The sequence below is a fragment of the Penaeus monodon genome, chromosome 8 (genome assembly GCF_015228065.2).
Source record: "Penaeus monodon isolate SGIC_2016 chromosome 8, NSTDA_Pmon_1, whole genome shotgun sequence".
In the NCBI taxonomy this organism is placed as follows: Eukaryota; Metazoa; Arthropoda; class Malacostraca; order Decapoda; family Penaeidae; genus Penaeus; species Penaeus monodon.
Genome location: NC_051393.1, coordinates 26555592 through 26563091, shown reverse-complemented (window position 1 = coordinate 26563091; position 7500 = coordinate 26555592).

The window sequence follows — 7500 nt, the reverse complement described above, 5'->3', positions numbered from 1 at the left end:
TGATCAATTGGTCTGCTACGACATTTTCGAGAACTTTTGACAGTACAGGTGTATTGGTAATAGGGGAATAGTTATTGACTTCCTGTGTGTCTCCAGATTTGAAAACTGGTGGTATTATGTCATGTTTCCAAAGCAATGGGAAATCCCCGGTGACTAGAGATGTGTTAATGAAAGCCGTTAGATAATAAGCCATTGCAGGTAGACTGTCTCTAATAAAGCGAAAAGCAATGCCATCTGCTCCCACAACATTAGTTTCACGCAGGTGTTTTAGTGTTAGGATTAATGTTGCTATTTTTACAGGCTGTGGTCTGAAAGTATTGGCTAATGGCCTTATCCTACCTGTATTTTGCTTAGATATGAAAGCGTTTGTTCGTATGCGAGATGTCCGATTTAGCGAAGAAATCGTTAAATTCATTCCAACTAAATTTGGAATTTGGATGATCTCTGTGATGCTTTTGGTTTGGCACAAGTGTTTTAACTATTTTCCATGTTTTACAATTTGTTAATTTATTTCTAAAATAATCTGTTTTGGCTCCTTGCATAAGTGATTTGAAAATTCCTTTTTTTGTTTATAATTTTCCTAGAATGCCATGTTTTGTCTATCATTTTTGGAAGCTTTATGAACGTTATTTCTATCTGTTATTGCTCTCTTGATGGCATTGTTTATTCATGGGGAAGGGGGACGTCTAACAGTTTTTATAACAAATGGAGCGATGGCGTCTATGCTGTCACTAATCACTTCCCTAAAGACATTTACCTGTTTGTCTACATTAGATGTTTGCAAAATTTCTAAAAGTGTTGATTCTTTGGCAATTATTTGCTTGCATAATAACTAAGAGTCGTAGCTGGTTAATTTTCGGAAACTTTTTTTGACTAGTGGTCGTTTTGATTTCTTTAAATTAAGCGTCACCGTTAAGAGTTCGTGATCGGCAACATGGCATGGGATAATTTTGCATTTTAGGCTTAATTAAATAATTTTGCATTAGGCTTATTTAAATCATCATTTAAATCACCCAGGATGTAATTCATTTATTTATTTATTATTTTTTAAGCAACATTTCATTAAAAACTTTTTCTATATAATCTACACATTCAGAAGATCCATGGGGATGCCTATAGGCTGCGCCTACAATGAATGACGGATGCATATTGCATTGTACGTTAACCCAAATATCCTCTACATCTGCACTCTTTGCAGTTGTAGCGGATACCCCATTTGTTTTGAGAGTATCACGCACATATATGCAGACTCCTCCTCCACGTCCTGCTTCGCATCTATTAACACTGAAATTTGGTATTCTGATGAGAGCAATTGACATATCTTGGTGAAGCCACGTTTCACTTACACATAATATATGAAGATTTCTCTCCATTATGAGCATTTCTATATCATCAAATTGTCCAAGGAGAGATTGTGCACTAATGTTATCTGTTTTTAGCATGTGTGATCTGACCGTTGGTCTTGCTGACGGCCTTGCCTTGTCAATTTTTAAAATCACGGTTGTACTTGACATTCATTGGGAAGGCATCAGAGTCTAAGAAGAGCTCAGGCTTTATATCTCGGCCTCGCACAGTTACCGTGAAACTAGTATAGTAGTTGTTGCTTATCGTTGTCTTGTGAGCTTTTACACTTGATATATTTTCGAAGTCCGAGAGGTGCTCTTCGAGCACTTCTCGGATGGCAGCTGGTGATGTACAGGTACACTGTCTCAGGCCGATCAGCTCCTATTAAGGGCTTTGGTGTTTGTCGTTCCTCTCTTGTTTTTCTCATTTGTTTCTTTGAAGTGACTGTGACGAAACCTTCGTCTTCAGCATCTGTTCTTTCTGCGTGGTTGTTAATCACGATCGCCGGCACTACTGGAGCTGGGGGTGCAGTGGGAGGGGGGACTCCTGGCATCAGGTGATGAGTTGCATCACTCCACTGGCGATTAGGTGCAAGTTCCCTCTGATTGTTTTTCTTTTTTTGCCTTTTCTAAAGCTTCACCTAGGCGTTACTTGTGTGCCTGCTTCAGTTTTCTTTTTGGCTGGTGGGCTGTTCAAGGACTGCTGAGGTGTTTTGGTCCTCTGAGAGGCTTTGGAGTCGGCAAGGGCGGGGAGAGAGGGAGATGAACGGGAGGGGAAGGGAGTTGGGAGGTTCACTGGTCACGGGTACAGCGGGCATGGAGTGTGGGGAAGGGGATTCCTGGGTGGAGGTAGAGGGCATTATAATAAGGGGAGGAGATGCGAATGGGAAAGATTGTTAGGAGGATTGAGTATGGGCGGGAGGAGGGGAAGTGGGGTCGGATGGGAGTTCCTTGGGGGGTGGGGGGGGGGTCTGGTGTGATGTCTGCTGCCTCTTCGCATTCCTGCTTCTGCCTTATTATCTTGCTTAATATTGCTTGTTATTCGGAGAACATTACGATTAATAGATCAATTTTGTTTTCTATGAATTTTTTGTTGTACAGGGAAGGTTCTTGGTGTGTCTGTGTTTCTTGGCTTTAGGCTTTTGTAAGAACAAAAGGAGTAGAAATACCTGTTGGGATGGGTTGGGATGTCAGTTGTCGTTGTGAAAACCAGGTTTTCATTATTTACACATTGGTTTATCATGGTGTGCACAATGGTGTTTATCATCTTTGTGTCCCTTGTCGTGTTTTTAGGTTTTCTGGAGTCTATTATGTTAATTACAATGTGGGCTTATTCGATCTCTTCTGCTCCAGAGTTTTTTGACCTGATCACAGATAATCAATCTAGCCCACACTTTTTTCGTAGCAACAAAGCACAAAATTGTGTTCAACACAATTATTACATTGCCGATTTGATAGACTGTTATGCTTTCATTGTTTTCACTGTTTGCATTGTCTTCACTGTCTTCACTGTTATGGTTGATATACCCGTTACCCTGGGTGGGGGAGCAGCCATTCCCCAGGCTGCCGTGGGAGTGCCCATCGTTTCAGGCGAGGGGGGGGACATGGGCGGAGGTCCCATTACCGGGGAAAGGAGCTCGGTATCCTGGGCTTAAGGGTCCCCTTTCACTCTGACGTTGCGGGACCACGAGTTGCCAGGGTTTGCCGATAGTGATAGGACTAATGGTGGTGATAATAATAGTAAGAAATAAAGTATTAATATCATTGATACTACTCTTAAGAATATTAATGATAATGATAAAATAGTAATACCAATAATAATAATAATAATAATAATAATGATAATAATAATAATAATTATACTGATGATGATAATAATAACAATAGCAACAGTAATGAAGATGATGGTAATGATAATGATGATGATGATAATGATAATAAAGATAACAATAACTATAATGACAGTAGTAATAACAATAACAACGACAATAATAATGATAGTAATAATAATGATAATTATGATAAAAATAATTATGATGATAATGATAATAAGAACAACATTATTAGTATATTAATAATCATAACAACAATGTTGATAATGATGATAATAATAGTAATAATAATAATAATGATAATAATAATAATAATAATAATGATAACAATAATGATAATCATAATAGTAATGGTGATGATGATGATGATGATGATAATGATAATGATAATGATAATGATAATGATAATAATAATGAGTAACAACGATAGTAATAATGGTGATAAAAATAATATTAATGACCATGATAATAATATTAATGGTAATAGTATCAATAATAACAGCAATAAAGATATTGATTATAATGATAACAATGAAGTAATAATAGTGATGATAACAACAACGTAAACAACAACAACAATAATAATGATAAAAACAACAATAATAGTAACAGTAACAGTTATAATAATAATAGAAAAATAATTATGATGATGATGTTGATAATACTAATAGTAATAATACGAAGATTAGTAGTAATAATTATAATAATTATTATTATCGTAATCACCATTATCATAATGCTAATTTATTTGATATATATCAATCTGCTTTCAATTACTAGGACGCCTGGAACCCTTGACTACCAATAACGGACAACCATCCTTATAACTGGTATCTGCATGATTATTGCACATCATGGCTCTCTGTTGAAGTGGAAATTCATGCATGATGAACATTGGTGAAAATATGATGATTAAATCAGTAAGAAAAATAAATCGTTGGTGTTACTCATGAAATGTAATGTTCGAAAGGCTGTAAGTGATTTTGATTATTTGGATATTTCTGTGTTATGTAGTTTCTAGTGAACAATTATTTCTGAAAGGATTAATTGATATAATTATGCGTCAATCCATCGACCTATCTTTGCATTTTTGTACTTTTTAAAATCAGTCCTTTAAATCCTATGTGCTTATTATTCATCTGTTTACCTATTTTCAATGAATTTGCCTTACTTTCTTTATCACTTTTATCTGATTCCGTTCATACACCGACGTCGATAACACTACAAAATACAAAGCGAGTCAGTGAGGTTTACTGGTGTAATATGGGGATTACTGGATTACTGGGGTCACTTCACTATTGGGAATGATACAGGTTAGTTTGGGTACGTAGCTAAAGGCAGTTTGTACTACTCTTATTGTGTCAAATACATGTTTTATTACAGTATCTATGTATCTATCTGCTACTTATGTATCACCCTAGCTGTCTATATGTCTAGCCTTATCTCTCTCTATCAATACGCGTGGGTGTATTTTATTTTTGTATCGCTTGGTAACGCTCTATATAACAATACACACGATGTACATACATTCCCGCCCCAAAACGCATGTACAGACAATGAAATGCATATACAAATCACACACACACACACACACACACACACACACACACACACACACACACACACACACACACACACACACACACACACACACACACACAGTCATGTATACTGCTGTCAGGCACAAGATCAACTCGCACTATCGAATATGCAACACAATTTCTGCCGGATTTGCCATTTCATGAATATGTCTGAATGGTTGCAACGTCAGTTTCATCAAGAATGATGATTGCAATCCGAAACTGAATATGAACGTCACTGCTGTCTCGAAGAACAAACAAGCACGTGTTGTAGAGAGTGTGAATGATTTTTTTTTTTTTTACGATTTTTTATTACAAACTGAAAGTTCGTAGAACAAACTAACAGCAAGAACGTAATTATCATTTCCTCTTGTTGCTTTCTGCTTCTCTATTATATTTATGTTTTTTTTGTATATATATATATATATATATATATATATATATATATATATATATATATATATATATTCTTTTCATATATATATTTATTTATTCATTACTTTATTTAGCTATTTGTCTATTTTTCTTTGGCTGTTATCTCAAGTAAGATAAACAGAGAAGTGCGTGAGCGTTTTGCTATCATTATCATAATTATCATTTTACAGTTGCAATGACAAACAATCTAACGAATAGAGTGAGAAGAGTTTGATTTTGTTTTATCATTTACTGTATTTAAGATATTGCGCCTTACATATTTTTATCATTCCATAAATTTATATTACTGATTGTGTAGTCTGTCTAGCAACTTACTGGCTTGTAAGTAAATATATGGATATCGAATTATCTATTTATTTGTTTACTAGTTTATCTTTAATGTTTTTTACCAATCGATTCTTTGAGTGAGTGAGTGAGTGAGTGAGTGTGTGTGTGTGTGTGTGTGTGTGTGTGTGTGTGTGTGTGTGTGTGTGTGTGTGTGTGTGTGTGTGTGCGTGTGTGCGTGCCTGCATGTAGTAAACATTTCGGTTTCTTATATTTCACAGAATGAACGAAAGAGTAACCAATGTAACAGGTGGAATAAACAATTTAGATTTGAATGTTCGATTTTATTACTTTTCGGCTTGGGTGAAAAAGAGAAACATTTTAAAATCGTTCCTTTACCTTTAAAAGTGTTTGGCAAGCGAAAGTATTATTTTTGTTTTTTTATAATTAAAAAAAGTGAGAGAGAATAAAAACGATTTCATAACATACTGTACGGAAAAAGGTCACTTTTCTTTCTGACTGATTTGCAGGTTATTGCAGTTTATCAACTTTTCTTTCTTTCTTTCTTCCTTATGTGTTTATGTGTTTATATATTTTTACTACCCCGAATAAACTTTGATAGATATATTCTCTTTGTATGTTTGTTTGTGGATATCTATGTTTATTTGTATGAGTGTGTTCAATTGTGTGCGTGTGCGCGCTTTTTTATTATTATTCTTTATTATTATTATCATTATCATCATTATTTATTAATATCAGAATTATTACTGTTGTTATCATCATTATTTATTAATATCAGAATTATTACTGTTGTTAGCATTATTATAATTATTATTATTTTCATTATTATTCTTATAATAATAATAATAATAATAATAATAATAATAATAATAATAATAATAATAATAATAATAATAATAAAATAATAATAATAAAAATAGTAATAATAATAATAATTATCATTATTATTATTAATGATGATACACCCCCAGAAAAGATAATAATAATTGATATAATAAAATGATAATAGATAAGATAATCATAATGATGATAATAATAACATCAGAAGTAAGGATAAGGTTGGTAATGATAGTATTAATAACAATATGATAATAATGATAATAACAATAATTGCAGAGGGCGTAGACCTAATAGCCTTTAATGTCTCTTGATGAGTTCGGACTGAGAATATGAATTTAACTTATAAAGTGTATGTGCTGACTGTTGGATGTGCAAGTGTGTAAATGTTAAAAGAGATATAGTGTAGGCTGAGCGTCTGTGGATGTATTTGGAAGAAAAATGCAAGATCATAGAATTGTATTTCTTCCTTTCGGTTTGAGCTTCCGTCTAAAGGAAGCGTTAACCCAGGTATAGTAATAATTATGGTCTATTCTTAGATAGCAGCTTAATATACTCTGATTCATGTAGCCTTTTTACAGCCTTTCAGGGTTGTGAGATGTCAGAGTAACCAATAGTGTGCTGTTCAGGAGTCCCGAGCCCGATAAAGTTGAATGTTTAACAATACAACCTTGACCAGAACCAGAACTTTAAAAGTGGTGAGTGTTACCCATTTTATCTTGATTTCCTGACTGGGACTGAGTGAAAGCTCTAAGATGTTTACTGGGGAGCAAGTGGCACTCACTAGGAAATTCTGCAGGTTATTCAGTCACGGAAAACTGCTGCAGATGCTTGCATCACCAATTTATCACAGCAACGGTGATAAACATGAAATCAACATCAGATGTAAACACAACTCTGTAAGTGTTATTACTGTTTTGTCAGTATGAAAGTATTCGAGTCCTTAAGTTACGCTAAGAAAGTTAACCTCCAATTCAAAAGAAAGTTAACTCCGGCAAAGTTTAGAGCTAATGCTGACAGACACTCCGTAGAACACCTGTGTAGACATATAAAAAAATGCATAGTATAAGAAATAAGTAAAAGGGAATTAACTAAAAGGAATAAACTAAGACAAAAGACTAAAGTTCCCAGCAGGTACGAATCATCAAGTTGAGGGGAAAGAAAGCAAACTGATAATTTAGTTTTTAA